This window comes from Tinamus guttatus, unplaced genomic scaffold (genome assembly GCF_059628265.1).
Source record: "Tinamus guttatus ecotype Peru unplaced genomic scaffold, ASM5962826v1 Tinamus_guttatus_pri_ptg000048l, whole genome shotgun sequence".
Lineage (NCBI taxonomy): Eukaryota > Metazoa > Chordata > Aves > Tinamiformes > Tinamidae > Tinamus > Tinamus guttatus.
In genome coordinates this window covers 12,397,312-12,418,574 of record NW_028288582.1, presented here as the reverse complement: position 1 = coordinate 12,418,574, position 21,263 = coordinate 12,397,312, and the positions used below count along the sequence as shown (strand labels likewise).

Here is a 21,263-nt window from a genome sequence, read left to right as displayed (position 1 = left end):
AAGACTATTTTCTCGCATACCAAAAGGAGCAGAAAGATTGATACTTTGAGGTCAACCTCTAAAAAGCGAAACAAAACATCTCAGACTTCAAAGTTTTCAGCTCACCGCTATGAAAACAGAAAGCAGCATCCAAAAGTGACAGGTACTGTAATATTTACAAGTCTTTGCCAGAGCAAAAGTTCCTTAGTTGGATTAATTTAAGGAATCAGATTTAGTTTACAGATACTTGGGAACAACTTTGGCTTGGCAGCTCTCCCACCCTTATGCTCAAGGCTCACAAATAACTTTGTCTTCAGAGTGCAAATGCAGGAGGACATATGGTTCCACCTCACTTCCCTCAGCTCTTTCCCATGCAAACAGGAATTGGAGATGGGGAGGTTTCAGTGCTCCTGCCAACCATATGACACTTGGATGGGGAGATGAAGAAAGGGGCAAACAGTAATTTCTTTGACTTTGTACTTAGAAAAGACCACCTGCATCAACAAAAATTATGAGAAGAGATTCATAGCATCTCAAAGTACTCCTGCTGTGTTCGACTATACAGCAATGGCCTTTTCTCCTTTAGGAGGGCAACTCTAGCTCACTAATGTCTCTAAACCAAACTTTTCACTCACGGCCAGACCTGAGGACAAACTAACCCTCATCCAGGCCAAGATCTCAGTATGGCCTGCAGCTAGAAAGCTCCTGCTCTGAGTAGGTAATTGCACACACTGCATTTCTAAAGGTAGCTGTGAGTCTAAGGAAGCTCTCCATCTGCCAGGGAGGATCCTTTCTTTCTTCTGAGATTTGCAAACACACCCTGAAGATTTCCCATCACTAAGCTCCTCTTATCAGAAGGGAAGCGGGCTCAGCATACCTCACTGTCTCAGCACAGAGGTCCAGCATGACCTAATTCAGCAGTTGAGGGTCACTGTCTATGCTGCTCTTCACCAGCAGCAAATTGCAACATGTAAGCCACCAGTATAACCGAACACGCAGAGGTGCATTTAGCACTGCCCTCGCCTCCTGCCCCGGTGAGCCGCCTCAGCAGGGCATCACCGGGCGCCACTCAGACTTTGGTTGCTCCCGTCACTATTCCTTCTCAGGCCGGTAGCAACCGGTCACCACTGGAAACCACCTCTCAAAAGCACCACAAGAAACACCACCGACTCTTTGTATTGACGCTACAGTCTAACCCTCAGATATAAAAACAAGTTCTTATTTGCATTACAGAGACCTAGTGAGGACTAAATACTTCTATAAAAGCAGCGTGAGAACTGCAGGTCAAGGCCACAATGCCCGAGTGCCTCCCGAAGAGCCACATTACACGTGCACCACTAAGAGAAGCTGCTGCTTGCGTGTGTCAGCGCACAGAAAATGCAATCCAGATGTCACACAGGGAGGAGGCATTGCCACTCTTATACCACTGGGACTCGGCTGAGAGCTCTGCTTCAAAATCTTCTATCTTACCTTCCAACTTTGCCTACACACAAGTGCCCTTAGTTCTCAGGAGATTCTGCAAATGCAGTTTCTCCACTCTGCACTTGGGATCTGAAAGCACGATTTAGACACTTCCTCCTTCCTCCCTCCTACCAGGTACATATTGAGTTAGCAAACCTGCTTTACAGAGGAAATATTTCTGATTGCTGTGTTTGAAGAAATCTGGTTTTGACTTTTGAAGTCCTCATACCTTTTCGCTCTGCAGTTTTGGGGGCTTTTCCATTTTACCTACAAGCATAGGAAGATTTTAAAAAGAAACCAGACCATTTGCTGAAAAGGGAGTGGGAGAGGACAGTTGATCTCTCACTAGGAAGAAAACTATGCCAGCTCTGACCATACCTGAGCACATCTTTGCTTGCTAACAGAATGGCTCTACCTGTTCTGAGCTCTGCCCTCGCAAATTACCTACAGATCACAACTGAAGCGAACTCTAAGGAAAGCCATCAAAAATGGACCTTTTAACAAGTTCCTATTTTCTTACTACAAAGAGTACACTTTCCATGTACTTTTTAATAAAAAATTAGCCAAATTTTTGAAAGTTTTGACGTACTGACTACAGAGGAATTGGCAATCCAGTCTTTTTTGTCTGTTACAAATCTGCACGGCTAACTCAAGAAAATGTAAGCCAGGATAAACATAATAATGATTAACTTTATATTCCTCCAATCTTTATTGAACCAAAGGTATCAGCAGGACAGACCTCTCTGTATATCGAAGGAATGCTGGGATGTAAGATAGAGACAGCATTTGTAAGCCCTATTTTTATTCAGAATAAGGCTGACAGTGATATTTCTTTCTTTTTAAAGTTCCTAATAGGCTATCCATAGCTGCCTTTGAAAACAAGGCCAGAATTCCAGGTGGGCCACATCAAAACCAGAAGTGTCAGCTTAACAGCCACAAGGAAAGACTATTCAGACTAGGAGAGGGTTCAATACTCACTTCAGACAAGCATCAAAAGTATCTTCAGTGTTTTTGTTGTTAGAAACAACATAGCATTAATTTTAGGGTCAAAATGCTCTTGCTGCTTTCCTCTGTTCCTTCCCATCTTTGTCTTTATTTTCTATTGCCTTGGCACACACTTTGCAGTGTCTACTTTCTATATTTTCTTCAAATTCTGCTGTTTTTGTCAAGATTTTCTGCTCCAAAAGTGAGACCCTTTTCTCCTTCCTTCTTACATTCATTCTCTCCCTCTCTCATTCCCATTTCCTCTCTATTATTCCCTCCCATTTTTTTAACTGCCATTTCTGCCCTTCTGTTGCTACCTACGCTCTGTTCCTCCACCCTTTTTTCAATGGAGGTCACAGCTGGGACCATGTCCACTCCAGACCCAGGGGAACAGATCTCTGAAGATGAGAGGGAAGCTCAGGGGTAACAGCTGGAACGACGGGCAGCAGTCGTCTCCCTCCATGCAGTTTTGGGGCAGACAGGTCTGGCTTGCTTTGCTCTGGGGTTAGCTTTCTCAAAGAGCTGCCCCATTCCCATGGAGCAACAACATTACTATGAAGGTAGAAAAACGTGGTGAAGACCAGACTACAGGATGAAGAACACAGGTGAACAGCAAAGGGGAGGTGAAAGGAGTATTCACACCCAGGGTTTTGGTGCCAAGGAGCACCAGCCATTCTGGATGAAATTCAGTGATAGCGACAGAAGCAACAGGATGTGAAGATGGAAGAAAAATGCAGACTAAGTGTTGGTTGGGGGAAAGGTTTTCTGACTTCTGGAAGTTTGGGAAATCTTAGTGCTTCGGGCTTGCTTAAATAGGAAATGTGGAGCGCTCTGTTGCTGGAAGAGTTATCAGGACTGTTTCTGATGAAATAGGGTACATTATACCTTTGTATTGCACAATGCTGTATGAAGAAGAATGGTCAAGCAGCTCCTGAAAAGTGCTGGCCTCTGCTGTAAAGACCCAGTAAGATAAGCATAAAAACATCCACGTCAAAATCAGGACTGGCTCAGGTCAGCCACCATCAAAGGCTCACAGAGCAAATGTTAAGTCTTAAGCAATCAGGAAAGATTTAGGGCAGATCATATCAAACTCTAAACTTCCTACGTTGTTGAGAAAAGCCCCTCGCTAATAGAATAGTTGGCTCTGTGATTTGAAACCCCCTAAGCCTCTTTAAAAACAAACGGAGTTTTTCAGTAAACTTTGCTTCACTGCAGCTTCCGCAGTCCGCACTGCTGCCCTCTGCTCCGTGCAGACGAAGAGGCTGCACAGACAGTGCAACAACTTTTGTTTCCTAATACAGTAAGGGAAGGAAATCTGAACTTCCAGCTCACTCCTGCCTCCTAAGTTCACTTTCAACCCAAAGAACAACTAACCAAATACAGAAGTTGGCAGATTCTTTTTTTAGCATACAGCTGAACTTTATCTTGAAGGTATCTTAATTGAAATCACTACACAATTTTTTTTGCCTTTCAGAATCTCTGTAATCATTGTGAACTTATCAAAGCTTCGGACTGTCACTTCTGCTCTGGTCAAAAGTTGCCCAGTCAAGGAGTCAGCCAAACGACGGCAACCCACGACGTAGAGTTACAGCAGCCCCAGGCTCTGTAATTTGGAAGAACGTGTCCTTGCTGCTTTCTCTAGTTCTTTATTTTTCAGTTGAAGCTGCATAAAAATACACATTCGTAGAGTTTTCGGTCAAACTTATTCTAGCACTTCTGAACTGCATTAAAAATATTCTCAAGCTGCTTTCTATTCCCCTAAGAAATGTATACATGTGTGGAATACTGGCAGAACAGATTTTGTACAAACACACGTTGATACTGAAACTTAAAAATTAACCCATGCCTGAACACCTATGTGTTTGCCTCTTAATCTTAAAGTCTGTGGAGGGAAAATAACCCACTTCTTATGATTAAGCAGCAGTTTCTGGTATGCATTTGGTAGCAAATTCCAAAGACACAAGAGGGCAGAGCTTACTTAACTTTGAGGGCATCCAACCTTAACATGGCTTTAAATGTGAGGCTGCGTGCATTTGAGTATCCATATTAAAAGGAGCATCTGCAAAAGCAACAGACTATTCCTAATAAACCGATTGTTTTAAAACATCTGTGCAGTGAGTGAGAAAATCTCCCAATTGAATATAAATAAGAAACTAGAAAAGCTCTCAGGAACCTGCCATTTTGGTGCAATGGGTGGCAGTTATTGTTCTGAACATGACAAATTCAGCTCAGATTAGAGATGATAGAAACTAAAGAAGAAATAAAGGAGAATGTCAAAGTGAACCCAATCTGCTAGAGGTTCTTCCCTCCACTTCCCTTGCTGAGCTTTACAATTATCCAGGGATAACAATTTTATAAAACTGTGGTCTATCCTCCTATCCTCCCCTACCCTGTAGATGTAGACTTTCATCTTAGGCCTTTTTACCTTGGTAAACAGAGTGCTCCCTTCTGCTTCCCAAGAAAGGAATTCCCCTCATCCCTTTGGCACGTCCTTGTGAAGAGGCTGGTTTTGCACGGGCACATCCAGCCTCCCGCTGCGCCTGGGCTCGTGGCTCTGCGGAGTCAGCCCGGACGGCTCCAGACATGCCTCGAGTTGGAGCAGGAGACGCGGGCGCTCACACAGCCTCACAGAGCAGGGCCCCGGGAACGGAACAGTGCAGAGAGCAGAGATTATCTATCTCCCTCAGGAGCCGGACCAGGGAAAGGCTGGGGGATGCAGTTAGTCACCAAATAACCCAGTTTTTCCGAGGATGAGAAGGGTGACCCACCACCTTGCAAGCGCAAGAGGCTGGCAGCTCTATGGGACAAGCGTGCCTCCTCCCTCCTGCCCCTAAATGCTCACAACACATGATGCTAGGTGTCCGAAAAACAGCATTTTGGCAGTGTTAGTTAGACCCTATTTCCTGCAGTCTTTCGGGTTTATCAAGTATATCCATAGAGCAGAATACTAACAAATTCTACTTCATCCTCCTCTATTAAGTCTTCCTGGTCCTTAGGGGCATCACAAGCAAAGAGCCCTAGGGAGACATTCTGACATACTGTGAAAGTGGGTGGGTTCTCTACAGAAAAAAGAAACAAACTTTTAGTTGCTTTTTAGACTCTGTTTAAAAAACGATCTTAGGTAAAATTGTCTCATGTAGAGAAGAAGACTGGACAAAAGCTGCTAGAAATGTTTCCGTTGAAACTGTAGGAATGATTCTTGGATACAACAAAGTTGTACCAAAGTTTGGGGAAACATTTTACAGGTTGGAATCTTTCCAGTTTATAGATAGAGCATTATAAGAAGAATAAATAATTTTCTTCATCAAGGAAGAAATGAAAGGGATTATTTTGCAAGCTCAAAGGAGCTTTTCTCTGCATTCACCCCAATAATGTCCCATTTACTGCACTGGAATTGAAAGAAATGATATAAGTGAAACCTCAAACAGTTCTCCAGAAGAAAGGCAATACTAAATCTGCTTCTTTAGTGTGCTATATTAAAATACAAACAAAAGGGTCAGAATAGGGGTTCAGAATACCTAAATTCATTGCCTTTAGACAGTAGCTTATATCTGCTGTTTCGCATATTTACCTGTATGTTGGATACGGAGTCAGTGCTTAGATCCAGGCCTCTGAAGCAGCAGGTCTCTCAGTTTAGAGCTCTGCTTCTCAGTGGGGCCTACTTTAGTACGCAGAGTGCCAACCAAGTATCAGGACCAAAAACTAGTGCCTAACTGCATGTACTTCCTCAGAAAAAAAGGCAAAAGTAGTTTGATGTATTTTATTTCATGCTTCCTCTGCCTGATCCCAGAGCTACAAACTACTTAGAGTAGTTCAGAACAATTTCCAAGCTAGATAATTCCTGCCTGCAAGCTACACAGCTCCAGGTCAGAAGGTGGTGGGACAGACAGGGAATGAGAGGAACAAACGGTGGCCTGCACTTCCCTGTATGAACACATTCAACTTGAAAATGGCCAGGGAGCACCAGAATGTATCACAAATATAGCGCAAATATGCTGCTATATGTTGCAGTGTTGGAATTTGAAAGAAATGTATTAGCACTGGGGCTGCTGTGTGCCATGGGTACGAGCCATATTCCGAATCCAAGGGGAGCCTTGGAGGCCCAAGGCTGAATTCCTCACGGATTTCACCCTCGGGTAACTCCAGTGACTTAACTGAGTTGCTTGCTGGAGCAAGCAACTCAGTTGGCTGGAGAGTCAGACTGCCAATGTCTTATACAAAGTACGCTGTCTAATCAAAAAAACAACCAGAACCCCCTGTCTCACCACTAGGTATATTCACAGCAAGGGGCGATGGGAGACAGGAGAGGCATCTTTTTCTTGTCCATGATGGAGTTTGTTTGCAGACACTAGAGCACCCAAAAGAGCAGAGAGTCAACACAAGCTCCTTATAGCTCTGATCTAGGTGAGTTAATGGCCCTTAACCAGATCAGTTTAATAAGCTTTTGTAAGCTATTCCTGCGGCGTAGGCCGTGGTTTCGGTAAATCTTCGAGGTTTCGATCTACACCTGCCAGGCCAGGGACAAAGCAGCAGCCCACAAGGAGGGGGGAACAAAGTGATGAAACCTTCTCGAGGGCAGAAGGGCTCCTCAGTGACGAAGGCCCAGGGCTCTGGTGGCATCGGCCAGGCTAAGCCTGAGCCTGACGCCAGCGCCCTGCGGCAGCCGGACGGGGCAGCGGGGCTTCCCCTTCCCGCTTCAGCCCACCGCACGGACGGGAGCACAACCGTGGGCACCCACCTCCACCTCCGTACTGCACCAGCTCACACAACCGTGGGCAAACACCACGCTGCAAGAGGTTAAATGCAGATCGATAAAATGCAGCAGTGCAGCACCAAACTGTAAGAGACTGACAGCACTGACACTGTACCACGGCAAGGCTGAGAGCAAACCCTGCAGCTGAGCATCTTTAGTCTTCGACATTTCGTGGGTCCATCCCTAACTGCGTGGAACATAAGTCCATCTTCTGGAGAGGTCATAAGGTTTCTCCAGGCCCTTGGTTACTTTTGTTTTCATTTTGAGTTTTCTTAAGTAAGGCAGCTTCCCAGAAAAACAGCACAACAGCAACGCATTTCATACTGCGTCATGAACGAAACACAAGAACGTGGTGTCAGTAGCAACAGCGGAAAGAACTGTTTAATCTGAAACAAATATCTTCAAACATAGATGGAGAAACCTAGGCAGAAACTTAAGTATTTACTCAGCAACATATGCAAATAACTATCAGCCCAAAGATTACGTGTAACATGGGGGAAACTGAAAGGTAACATCTTGTCCCACACTGTCTTTGCACTGCTTAGCAAACCGCTCTGCTGCAGGGACGGCTGCAATTTGGTGATGATTCTGAAGTGAGGCAGGCAGGGCCCACTCTGAAAGCCAGGAATTAAAAAAAATCAAGACATTCAAGACAAAAGCAAAGACATGCCTACGTGGGAAAGCTTTGCTGGGGTATGGTTTTTTATGTCAAAAGCAGTACAACTGTAACAAGGGAATGCTCCCACACCACTTTTGTTTACACTGGGCTGCTAAACCGGAGAGTTTTACTCTTCCCCTAAAAACTCCTTAGCTCTGTACTTTTTTCATGAAAACTGCAGGCCATTCTGGGCGGATATTGCAGTGTGCCCTGTTCCTGCATGGGGCCCCATGGGATCAAAACGCTCTGTGCAACCCCTACCACAACCTGCTGGGGGCAAGGACCAGCACCCGCACTGGATCTGTAACAAACCGTACGGACTGGGTCTATAACAGAACATACCCAGAAGCCACGTGTTTTTAGTGAGCTGACACCATTTCCAAAGAGCGGAAGGACGGCAGGGAGGAAACACTGCGGAGCACCAGGATCCTGGTGTCACCAGGAAGAAAAGGCAGTGCTGTGTGACTAGAAGGGGCATGTGTGCGAGCTCTGTACACAGACAACAATATCCCAGAGCAAGTGGCTCACTGCGTACCCGTGGCACTGCTTGTGCCTGAGGCTGGGTGTTGGGCACCATCGCCAGTGCCCAGCTCTCATGCCCGGCTCTCCAGTTTGTGTTGGCTGTGTCAGGGCTAACAGCAGCAAGAAATCCCGTATTCCCTGGGGAAAGTACTTGGCAGACACCGCCCAGGTCATTCCACATAGAGAAATCTTACTATGGTCTCCCTTCTCCTGCAGGAAGTGCTAGTTTTGGCAGAATTAATTGGAGACCTACTCTTTACATTTGATAACAATTCTTCTGTGCTGTCCCTGCTAGCTGTTTGCAGGTATTTGCCTCCTGATTCTTTCCTCTTGCAGAGGATCACACCAGGGCAATCTGACACTCAATCCCAAACAAAGCAGCGCTGTGCTGGGACAGCAGTGGAAATACGGGTCATTCGAAAACTCCCTCTGAAAAACAAGCCTGTTGCATCAAATCCAGGATAAATTAAAGCAAACCAAGGTGTAAGACATATTTTGAAAACAAAATAAAACCAAATGATAGCTCCAAAACTAAACTCATATGGATGGAGCACAAAATTCCACTTCTATTTATGTGTTCTGCAAATGGACATATGCCAAGTGAAAAATTTCCCCAAGCGAGGTTAATAGCTGTTACTAAATAGATTCTTTGAATAATCCTATCTAGCTTATCAGCCAATAATCATTTTACTCTTGCTGTATACACCTGCTCTTCCCACTTGGCCAACTAATACTAGGTGGCCAAAGCAAAGACAACTCACACATTCTCTACAGTTGAGTCTACTGCTGTGTCCCAGTCTGATACCTTGCTTTTCGGAAGAGTCTACACTGGAAAATTTCACTGCCTGGAAGCAGCAAGCCTAACATTTCATCTCTTCCAACAACAGCTGGGCGAGAGGGAGATGGCAACGAAAAGGTAGGGGAAGGGATGCCAAGTCAGGCAGTCCCTGGCTGCCTTCTCCACACTTACGGCACCACCGGCAGCCAAGGACACAGTGACAGCAGCCTGCTGAGCACAAACATCTTCCAGCAGCTGTGTCCCAGAAGGATCACCATGACAGAAGAGGAAGTTCTCTGCTAGCTTCAGCCACTTTGTCTACACCAGCTGTCTGTGCACCTTGCACAGTCAATGGAGACATGCACCTTTGGACAGTGACTTATGCTAGATGTTTAATGGTTTAAGATTAATCACTCTTGGACGTACCTATCTTTGCCCAATGATTGCAGAGCAACCTAGAAACCTGGTACTGAACAGCCTTCTAACTTTCAGCCAGATAAAGTCAGGTGCAAGGAACTGCCCTTTGTAGATCGTTACTGCCATCATGTGAGTCGTTATTGCAGTCAGTCAAAAAATCTTCTTGTTCTCCTGAAATGAGTGTTTCTGTCTGGCACCAAGCAATGCTGACCTGTGCATTGTCCCTAGACAAAAACACACACGCTATTTTCTGACTTAGATAATACACGGACCCTTAATTCATGAACCTGCCACCATCTCCTGTCAAAGCAGCATTCCAGCCAGAGAACAGGAGATATCCACATGCAAATACGCTCTGAAGTAAAGCACTTAAATGACCAAGTGTTTGTTGTTGATTTGCTCACTTTACATTTAGGAATGCTAGGCCAGGCCAAAGGGCCTCCTGAATCATCTTCACCACTTCAGCAAAGATTAGCTCCCAAATAATCCCAGTGGTATAACTTGACTTGTCTAAAAGCAAATGAAAATATCACCCTGTTCCATCTGACTGTAGGTGTGTCTGGATTCATTTTGTGCTCCTCAGCACAAGCTTGCTGCTGCTTATTGAATCTCTTCTTTGTAATACATTAACCCAGATTACACCTCCCGCTCTTGCATAACCGATTGGTACTGACTCATGCAGGGACAAGAATCATTTTTCTCTGTATCTCTTTGTACTGCGTTACACTGGAGGAGCTGTAACAGCCTCAGCAAGTAGTTCCTATATGCTGACAGGAGGGCCAAACGTACTAAAGTATACTAATTTTCTTTTTCTCTTTTTTTCTAATTGGCTTATCCATTTAAGGCTAGATGTAATACCTATCTTTGTGATGTCTAAAACCAAATAGTCAGGATTTAAGAGGCATAGAAGATGTTTTCCTTCAAAATAAAACCAAATTCATTCAAAACTAGGTGCTATCCCCTCTATCAACTCTTACTGCTATGAATGCAGCAGAACACTCTTTCTCTAGGCCCATCATCCTTGGAATCTTTCAACTGACTGGCCCGAGGTCTTTTCAAACAGTCTTGGTTGTTCTTCCAGGGGATGGTCCCATTCCTTCCCTCCTCCCCATAGTCCTCGTATGCTGCCACTTCAAAGTGCTACCTGCTCTTATGACTGGAGACCTTGTAGTCCTTCTCCTACCCACCTATGCTGGCATCTTTTCAAAAGCTTTCTCAAGGATAAACTTCTGCAACATTTCTAAACCCAGGTTCTCCTTCAAACCCCCATTGCCAGAACTCAAGCTTATAGAATCTTTTTTTTTTTTTTTCCTGGATGGCTGGACTCTTTTCATGTATCTCCTCTTTAATCTTTCCAACAAGATGTAAGTTGCAATGACGTTAGTCATAGGTATGTTAACATTTCCAGTGAAATATCTCTGAAAAAGGCTCAAATACAGTAAGTTTACTTATTTCCTGTTACTTCATATAATTTCTGCTAAAGTTAAGAGGAAATAGATTGTTTGGATTGGGAATTAGGTGCTTAGATCACCCAAGAAGAGTTCAACAACTGCACTTGCTGCTTACTCTTGTTCTGTATCTTACTGTCACGATGCATCTTGCTCACAATTCCTCTTCTATAAAGGCCAAGGTCCTAATGTGACCTTGACTTCTGGCTTGTGCTGAAGGAATTCCTGCAATTTTCCTACTATGAGCAACTAAAAGTAATATCTCAAGTGGAAGAAGCCTCAAATATCAGAAAGGGATGAAAGAAAGCTAAGCAGCAGCACCATAACCACAATGAAGTGTCGGATCACACGTAGGAACCCTGTCCAGCTCCCAGAAAACTCTCTATAATTCCCTAAAGGTACTGAGTCTGCCAAGCAGGACAGGGGACGCACACCATTAGCTAATCCATTCCCACTAGCTAATCAGTACAAAGAAAGAGCACTGGAAGGCCTAGGAGTTTACAACGAAATAAGACAGTTTTCACCTAGACGACAGCCTTTGACAGGACACACGGCAGCAACTTGCAGATGGACCCTCTAGAAGATGTCTTCAGCCACACAGATGGACTCTGTTGCTTAGTTCAGCTTCTGCTCAGGGCCAGTTCCCAGTTTTTCTCAGATCTTAATCTAAAGAAAAACAGCCTATATCCTCAGGAAACTCACTTTTTTTTTTTTTTTTGGTGAAGCAAAGACTTCCAGTATTTCATTTGCACCTGTTGGCCATCTTCCCACCCCCATTTTGGTGGGTGACCAGGCTGCAAAGGAGTGCTGAACTGCGATGCTCTGCGTAAGACATATCCTGCACAAAGGAATTGAAAAGGTACTAAAGAAGGTAACTAAAATCTATTCTTAATTATGTTGGAATCGAATAAGCATTAAAGACTCTCTAGTCAGAAGAGTAGCGGATTTGTACCATGTTAGTTGTAGAGGTTGAATGCTGATGTGTAGGTGGAGCAGAAAGTTATGGAAAAGAGCTAAATTCTTGGCAAATTTCCAGGGAGAGAAACATGGCTAAGCTCAACAAGCTAGACTGTTCTCAGCATGACCCATCATGGTTTGTATAAAGCATCTTTGATTTAGTAGACATGCTATTTCCTCCTTCCCTGATCTATTTAATGACCTTCTCCCAGGCTTGAGGAATCTGGATAGCCATTTTCGCTTTGACAGACTGAGAATTCTGTAACAAAGTTGGGGCGACATAAAGCATTCAGAGCGATAACCCTTCCAAAATGAGGAACACGTGTGTAGTTCTGGGAAAGCTGAGTTACTTCAAGAGTAATTAGTGGATTTCTGAGACATGTGGTCACCTCTTTCGTTCCAAAACGTTACTAATCAGTTTCCTATATTGGTTTCCTATAAAAGGAACTAGCTTGCATTTGTAGCAATTCCTTTAAAAGCAGAGTAAAGACTAAGACTAAATTTTTTAACTAGCTAAAATACACATGAAAAATCTTTGTAGAAAATCCAGGCTCCTGTCACTGACATACATATCATTTATACATGCTTTTTTGAATGGAAGAAGCTCCACATATAGTCAAGATTCTTCCAGCATTGGGCTATCCAATGGAACTATCATTTTAGTGCCAGGAAGCTGAAGTAGACTCTAACTCAACTGAGCAAGGTAGCAAAGAGTTTTAGCACCAGGCTGAGGATCAAAATATAGCAGTTCTGCCAACCTTTCATGTCCCATCTGTATTTTCCACCTGTTTTTTACAAAAGGGACAATCATCATTACTCCATTTTACAGTGAAACTGAAACAAAAGCAGTTTTGCAAATGGACTTGCAAACAGACACTGTGTCAACAAGGTTGGAAATCCTAAGGTTTTGGATCTGATTCCATATTTTAATCTGGACTAAGAACATACCAGTTCCTGGGAGCCACTCACAGTGCAACAGCTAAATTATGTTTGCTGAGGCATTTAGTTATCAAAAAAAAAAGAAACAAATACTCAAGCAAAATGTACAGTGGAGAAGTTCCTAAAACTATGACCAGCATATACGGCACAAGCATTTTAGTTACACATTAAGGATACAGAATGTGAACCTAAACACTTTTAAGATCTGCAAAGATGCAAAACAAACACTCACTACTGCAAGATTTAGGTCAGATCTACGTGCATTTGCTTGGCTTTACCTTCCTGTTTCTCGTATCATTTTGACCGGATCTGCTATCACTAGACATGTGCTTTTTTTGGCACTCAGAGCACTTCAGAAACAAGCACGACATGCACTGTACAAACACATCGGCTCTCTGGGGCAGGGAGGCTGCTCTTACCAACTTTAATTCACACTGGGGGAAGATGAGGTTATGCAATATAAGACTCCCAAGACCACAGATTTGTCCTGACAGGAACATTTTAACTTTTCTTCCTCTTCCCCGAGGCCAGCACTGGCGCCATTCGTTAGCAGAAAGCCCAGTGCCACGTGTTGAGCAGCAAAGCAGAGCACACACAGTCCTCCTGGGTGATTTCCATCCCTTCACATTGCCAGAGAAGAGAGCACTGGAAGATACTAAGCCGGAGCAGAGAGGGTGATGTAGAGGTCAGTATTATGCTAAAAAGCAGGAACAAATGAACCTTCTGCCTCATGGGAACACTCTTCAACACCTGCCATCGGCAGCTTCTCTCCAAGACTCTGTGCAGAAGATCCTGCTACTTTTCAGGGCTGCTGACTAAACTTAGCAAGGATAGAGCAGCTCTAGGACAGGAATTGTACATATCCCAAACAAGGCCACGTTAGCACCCTACAGCGACACAACCCAGGTGACACCGATGTTTGTTGCACTCCAGTCAGGCTGGGTATTAGTCACGTTCCCGCACAGCCGGCAACGCTGAAACGCTGTAGCTCGACACTCACGACCTGTGCTGGCAACTCAAGAAACTCATTCACACTGTGCCAAAATGCAACATGCTTCCCGCTACAGAGCGGGGCATTCGCTCCAGAGTAAGGGGAATAGTTGGCTTCCAACATACAGCAGGAGTCACAGGCGAAGTGCAATTTCAGGACAGGCGTGAGCTCACGGCATGATAACATGCGTGTCGTTGGGCAACCCTGCACACAACTCCAGGAGGAAAGGCCCTGGGCTCTTCTCGGCTCCAGCCATGGGAAATGGACTGTGCTCTTGAGCTGAGAAAGCTGGGGAAAAATCAGTGTTCAGGACTGCAGAATCACAGCAGGTGCCAGTATTTTTCAGTCTTCAGGCATGTAATGTCAACATTTCAAGCTTCTCTGTCAAGCATTTAATAATAGCCACTTTAGGTTACACAGGAATTGTCTGTGCAGCATATAGGAGAGCACAAAGGCAGGAAGCTGTCGGGAGATCTGGTGCTTCGCTAAAAGGGGAAGCAGGGAAGACGCCAAGGTTTTTGTGGAAAAAAAAGATGATTGCATGTTTGGTAACACTGCAAAAAGACACGACTGCAATATTCCTTATATTTAGGCTATTGCAGCTTTTGAAATTGCTTTGGAGTAAAATGACACTGACCTATAGTATCAGCAAAGAAAATCACACACCAACAACAACAATAAAAGAAAAAAAAATGCCACTGCTGCTACTTTATTTTACAGACCCCTCTCATGCTAGGAAAGATGTGGTCCTGTGTACTTGAACCAACAGAGAGCTACAGCCCAAGCTTCCAGGTAGGAACACATCATTGCAACAGGGAAGAGATGAAGTTTAATACGCTTCACACTGTTATACTTTCTAAATAAGAGATCAAGGACATGACTTAGTTCATAGCGCTTCTAATAGAGCCATTACAGGACCTGTGGGGCAGCATCAGACAATTAAATGGACCCTCTTACATTTAAAGTCTCCAATTTCCCTCTCTAGTCCTATTTGAGTATAAAGACAGGCTTGTCAATCACACAGACTAATCAAAGGCAAGTATTTGCCCTACCCCTCCCTGATGGGGGAACCACAAACACCTCCTCCTTCCCAACAAGCCTTTCTCAACCACCCACATTTTCTTTCTGCCTGCGGTGAAGGGCTGAAGAAGGAAACATGGACCACTACCTACCAACACACCGGGAGGCCAGGGCACCTGTGGCACTCACACTTCTCACACAGTCATTAATTACCCGTGACAGGAGAGCAATTAGCATGCAGATTATCCGCAGTGAGGAAACCAAGGCAAGTACAACCCTGCAAGAGCCAGGGGGCTGGTCTCTGCATCTTCAGATTAAACCGTGCTGCAAAGGGCAGGAAAGGTAGGCCACTTCCCACACGGATCCGACCTCACCACCATAAAAGGCAAACCCAGAATGATCTCCTCAGAGGGATGACATTACCACAGCTTGTAGGAGCTGAAGGTGCCTCAGCCAGGCCGATAACGATCGGGAGCTGCGCTCGGGGCGCACGCGGGAGACGTCAGCGCCTTGCGACATCGCAGCTCCTCTGCGCTTCCCCTTGCATTCCGCTCAGATCCTCGCCCAGCAAGGCCCAGCTCGATGTTGACTTTAATTTGCTTTTAGAACTGCAGGATACTGTATACCAGGAAATAGCAGTTGTTTCTTTTGGCAAAATCTAAGGTCTGTTACAGAAGTGAATGCCTTGTCATCAATACCTAGTCTTAAATCTGCCTCAGTAATAGGCAGATTTTATAGGCAGTAATTTTATAAATAACATCTATGTCAGCCAGCCAGCCACTCTTTTTGTTTTTGGTAGTATAGGTGTACTTTTACAGCTCTTCCTCTACATGTATTTTGCACGTATCCTTCAGACAAGAGTAAGAAATTAATTTTCTGTATGAAAGGCTCAGTGGGATAGATGCTGAGACAGCAGGGTGAAAAATAAAATGTTCCAAACACATCATCACCAACCGGGCAATTATCTTTTTTTTCACTTGCAATTGATATAGGTATGAAGGAAGTTACAATGCTTTATTCTCCACTTTGTTTATTCTACTAAGTAGAAAATCCCACAGAAGCCTCCAAACCCACATTTAATACTGCATTTTTCTAAGAACTAGCTAATATTTTTAAAGGATTTTTATTTATTGCAAACCATAATCGCTTCCACACAGCACTGTACTCATTTCAGCTTTTCTCAAAAAAAGGCAAAAGGATTTTAATTCCATTTTACTTCAATTTTTGCAGCCACTTTCAACAGTGCCTATGCTCTGCAGCACAAGTCTTGTCATTATGCTCTGCATTATACAAAGCTGCCAAAATCCAGGGTTAAACTGCAGTCAGCCAAATTTCAGACCACTTGCTGCTTCAGGTCCTGAGCGCGCAGCCCAAGGGCTGTTTGGAAGCCCCTGGTCAGCACAAGGCAGCGTCCTCATCTAAAAGCCTCTCCAACCTCCCCCTGCAGCCAGCAGGTATAGCCTGGAGGCACCAACATTTTAAAAATAACTTTACACACATTTCAGGCCAGGTAATTTCAGAGAAAACTAGAAACATCTCAACTTGTGTTGGGCTTTAATATCCTTCTGAGTACAGTACAACCAATTGGACTGATGAAAGGTCCTGGGACGTGGACACACAAAACCCACTAACAGCTGAAGCAGTTTGTCGGTTTGTGGTTTTCCTTAGGTTTATGCCAGCCTGTCACAGAAGAGGGGTGTCCTTGGAATGACCAAAGGTCCAACTAAGTGGGTATCAAGACAAGGGGTTGCTCTTCAGGGTGAGGCCCTCACATTACATTCCATGTGAGCTGACCTTGCAATGTTCCAGAGGAAGGAAACTCAACTGCGTAGTCTGTGGTAATGGGGAACTTGTTCATGCTCTCCCATGGAAACTGTCTCCTAGAATTCACTTGGTTTCTCTCTGTTTTTCTTTTCCTGAACCCCTCCTCCTTCACCTTTGCCAAGGACATTGTCAGGGCTGTTTTTTTGTTGTTGTTGCTCTGTTTATTGTGTTTTTTTTTCAGTATCAGGACAATGTGTGATCATCAAAGGTGAAAATGAGACAATGGCTAGTGGCAGATGTCTAGGGAAGAACATAAAAACCACACAAAGGTTTCAGTGACATTGACCAAATCATACCCTCTCGCAGCTGCTAACACTCCTCCATTTAGAAACTTCTTTAGAAGGGTTTATCTATTCATGATAGATTTTTCTGTCACCAATCTAGTTTCTTTCTGAATCCACACAAATCGGCATTCATAAGATTCTAGGGCACTGAGTTTCCCTATTTATGCGTCATGAGATAACAAAAGCTTTTTTTTTTAAGCTTACCACCTACTACTTTCATATGCACCAGAAGAAAGCACACATTGCTGTTCTCATTCACCATCAGCATGCTGCTCCTGATTCATATGTGCCTCTACTGTCCTCCTCTTCAGCTGCCTCAAGAAGTTCTGCATTTCACAGATCAAATGCTTTGCCCAATGAAGCTACCATGCTGGGGAGGGGAAAGAAAGGGTCTGCCCAGTGTAATGAAGAATTTCATTAACACAGTGAAAGTTTGCCTCAGAAAAGCTCTGCCTTTGCCTGCAATGAGTTACACTGAATCTTTAGGAGAGACTCTTAGAGCAACCCAGGCAACCAGATGACCTTGTGTTTATATCATAAGACTGGGAGAGAAGGACACTTCTTCTCTAAGCTTCCTGTGGGACATTAGCAAGCTACGTATGTTGCGCTTCAGTGTACCAGGCTAACACCTAGTCCTTGCAAGGCTGAAACACCTACTCTTTGAAAGGAACTAAAACTTCTGGTCAGAAGGAGCAGGAAAAAAGCAAAAGATCATCAGTCTCACAGATGCAGGTCAAATTTTGGACAATCTTCTATACAAAATCTGTACATCTCATATGAAAGTGCACAGAAACAACAAGCCCAGTTACTATAACTAAAAATGTTCTGAAAAGATGAAAGAACTAACTTTTAAGTAGTTCATAGTGAAATGTGCTTCGTTCAGAAGGGAACCCACTTCAGCAGAGTTAGAAAGATGAGATACTTCACTTAGGCAGATTCACTGAATTAAACATATCACACTCTTTTTGCATGATTTAGGAAACTAATTAAAGGCTACCATCAAAGAGAGATTCTGTAATCCCTTTGCAGCTAACTCAGGTTGTAAATCCTCCCACCTGCCTTCAGAAGGAGGGAGCAGGTTTGTGTTCCAAGAAACTGCTGCCGTTCAGCTCAGGAGTTGGTAGTGCTGATGAAACTCTAGCTTTCATCCACAATGTTTCTACCCCTGTGTTTTCAAAGACTTGTATGGATGTAGGCAGAGAGCAACATCCCAGTTGTGACCCCTGCAAGGAATTGGTTTTCTAAAGAAAAAGAAAGAAAAAAAAAGAAAAAAGAAATAAAAAATCACTTTCCTTATTTAAAATAATAGATGGCATGCCATACATGTTTTGCTCATCACTTCTCACTGGGAATATACATAATGGGAACAGATATAGAAATGAGCTTTAATTTTAGGTTAGCTTTAAATCGAGAATTGGATTTGTTCCTGGATTGGGCTTTGCATTTGCTTTATTGCAGCAGACAGGATTGCTCCGTGGCCCCGTCTGAAGAGCGCAGAGAGCGGCTCAGCTGCGAGGCTCTCCCGCTCGCTCAGCGCGGACGCGCTCGGCTCATTCCAGAGGCCAGCCCGGTCCGTGCAGCACGAGGTGAACCAGGGCTGCTGAGCTCGCCTCCCCAGCACAGCCGCGTTGCATTACCTGGAAGGGGAGCTGTACGTTCAGAGGCTGTTAGGATTCTGAGACCGCACAGGGCAGGCAATGAGAGCCATCTCCTGCCTGAGAGGAAGGTACAGCACCGAGGAAGAGTGTTTTTCTCCCGCAGTGACCAGAGCTTGAATCAAGTGTGACCCAGAAGCAACCTGCCCACCATGACATGATACGAGGCACATGCTGTATAGTGATAACAGAGGCCTACTGTTCCCACAGGTTTTTAGTCTGTGAAATCTGTAAACCTTAAAACCAACGTAAACAGTCTTATCTAATCTTGTTAATAATACTTTAATTGGTAATTAAAATCAGAAGCGTTGGTTTTCAAGGGAGTTATTCGCAGGATGATGGTGTGAATTGGGTAAATGGGCATCTTCCCCTTGGGAAAAGGCTTCGGTGAGGCCATTGTCATTCTGTGCAACAGCGACGCTTTAGCGCTGGCCAAGGGCACTACAGAAGCGCTGGTCCCAGTGGCAGAGCCGCCTGCGAGTTACCCTCTCCGGCCAACGATGTCTCCAGTGGGAAACGCATTAGCGAAGCAGCAAACACGTCTCATTTTAGAAATAGAGTTCTCTGGTTGCCTCAGGCTACCATGGCTTATCTGTAACCGGTCATGCACAGATACATTCAGTTTAATTAAAAAAAAAAAGCCTATTTTATCTGAACTACATTTGGGGACATACTGCCAGCCCACAGGCTTTTCCTCCCCTGCATCAAACTCTGGCTTTAACATATGTAGAACTTTGTTTTGTTTTCCTGCAGAATGATGGTCATTAAATTATCATTCATTTTTATTATCATGCTATTTCAACTTTGGCTACGTTACCCGGCCCTAAAGATACAATATTGCTTTGAAACTACAAAGTAGTCTCTCTCACTCGGACTGTTTTAAAAATCCGTGACATTTATTTAACCCTCGTGACTATCATTCTAAAGGAGAAGGCTAAATCACACTACTGAAATTGTAAAAGCCAAGTTCCCAGCAGGGCTAATCTTTCTCTGATCCCTTCTTCCAAGAGGCTGCTCCTTGCGATCTGATCAAACCTGAAAGCCAACAAGGACTTTAGGGATTAGCTGGGGAAGCAAAAAAGAGGAGGGTGAAGCAGGGTGGGGAGAGTGAACATAAGAAACGTGTTTCACTGCGCAAATTTGCTCATGCTTATTCCCCAGGGCTCTGTTAAACATATTATACTGTTTGAAGACAATCTGTACTGAATTTCCATATCTCCTGTCAATACTCAACAAGGCCCAGCCCGGACACCGGTGGAAGATGGAAGGAACAGGGTAGCCAGGGGTCCCACCAGATCTCCTGGGGCTCTCATTCCACCTAGCACTGTGCCAAGCTTGCACTTGGATGGAGGTGAACTGAATACAGAATGGTTCCAGAGACTAAAAAGGAAACTAAAAATTCGGAAGTTGGCAGGTAAGGAAACAAAAAAGGCACTGCATCAGGTTTTGGCTGCTTTTAGGGTCACTGAGATTTGCAGCTTCACCAATACTGCTTTTCCCTGTTCTCACTCATGAGAAATACTCTGCAAACAGACAAGACTTGAACAACCCATCTCGCTTTACAGCAAAACAGTAAGAAATGAACCTTGAATAGTGACCAGGAGATACAAACTGAAAAACAAACAAGCAAACAAACAAAACCCCCCAAAAGAGTAGATAGGGTTAAATTACAGCTTCTGTGAAAAACTTCTGCTAGAAAAGCTAAGCAAGTAGGCATCTACTGCTGGTATTGAAGGACACCTTTATGCTGTGCAATTAACTCAGCTTTGACTCTTCACGTAGGTGACATTCATACAGAAATCGTGGCCCAGGCTTGGAGGCACTTTACTTCAGGCAGATGTTAGGTATGGGACTCCATTTCAATCCCCGCTCATACAAACGCACTTCCTGATAGTGGGGACCACCTCAAAACCACCTCAGAACTTCACGCGGTCCCTCCCTCGCACCGGCCTCGCCGCGGAGGAGCAGCACTAGGAAGAGCCGCGCGGTGCCACGCGTCCCACGGGCCGTGTCCCACGTGGCTGCCTGCAGCGTGGACAGGGGACAGTCTGCAGGAAACCTCGGCCACCACTGAGGGGAGCGTGGAGGGTGCCTGGGTGCCAGCAGTCACGAGAGCCTCGAGAACCAACCCCACTGTGGCCAGTGCTCCCACCTGCAGACAGTTTCCTTAGGGCAGCACTGACTGCGTTCCCTCTCTCCTCCCCAGCCCGGTGGGGAAGCACTGAACTCCCAGAGTTCAAGCTCACTGTGGCATGAAAGTGTAACATTTTAAACTGGTAAATATTGAACAGGTCAGAAACCCTCTGCACAGGGTGCCTCTGCACAGTGCAAGAGAGTCTATACAAAGGGAAAGGAGAAATATGCAGGCATTTCCAGACACTGTCCTGGGGATGATCAGTGTTCATCCAGTTCTATTCCCAGATGAAAGAGCCACAATCCACATTTTGGAAGGAAAAAAAAAAGAATAATAAATAAAAGAACAATCATATGCCAGCAGAATTCATCCTCCACATGCAAGTGCATGTTTGCAACCTAAAATCAGGTAGCTCCTGGTTCTCTTAAATACCATCTTGTTTGATCTTTGCCTTTACTA

General features: G+C 44.5%; 1 protein-coding gene across 2 annotated transcripts in view; it reads right to left on the bottom strand.

Annotated features, from left to right (window-relative positions):
* The window catches only part of ITPK1 (inositol-tetrakisphosphate 1-kinase), a 461,734-nt gene that overhangs the window by 17,152 nt on the left and 423,319 nt on the right, over positions 1 to 21,263 (bottom strand). The gene's annotated exons all lie outside the window — the stretch shown is intronic.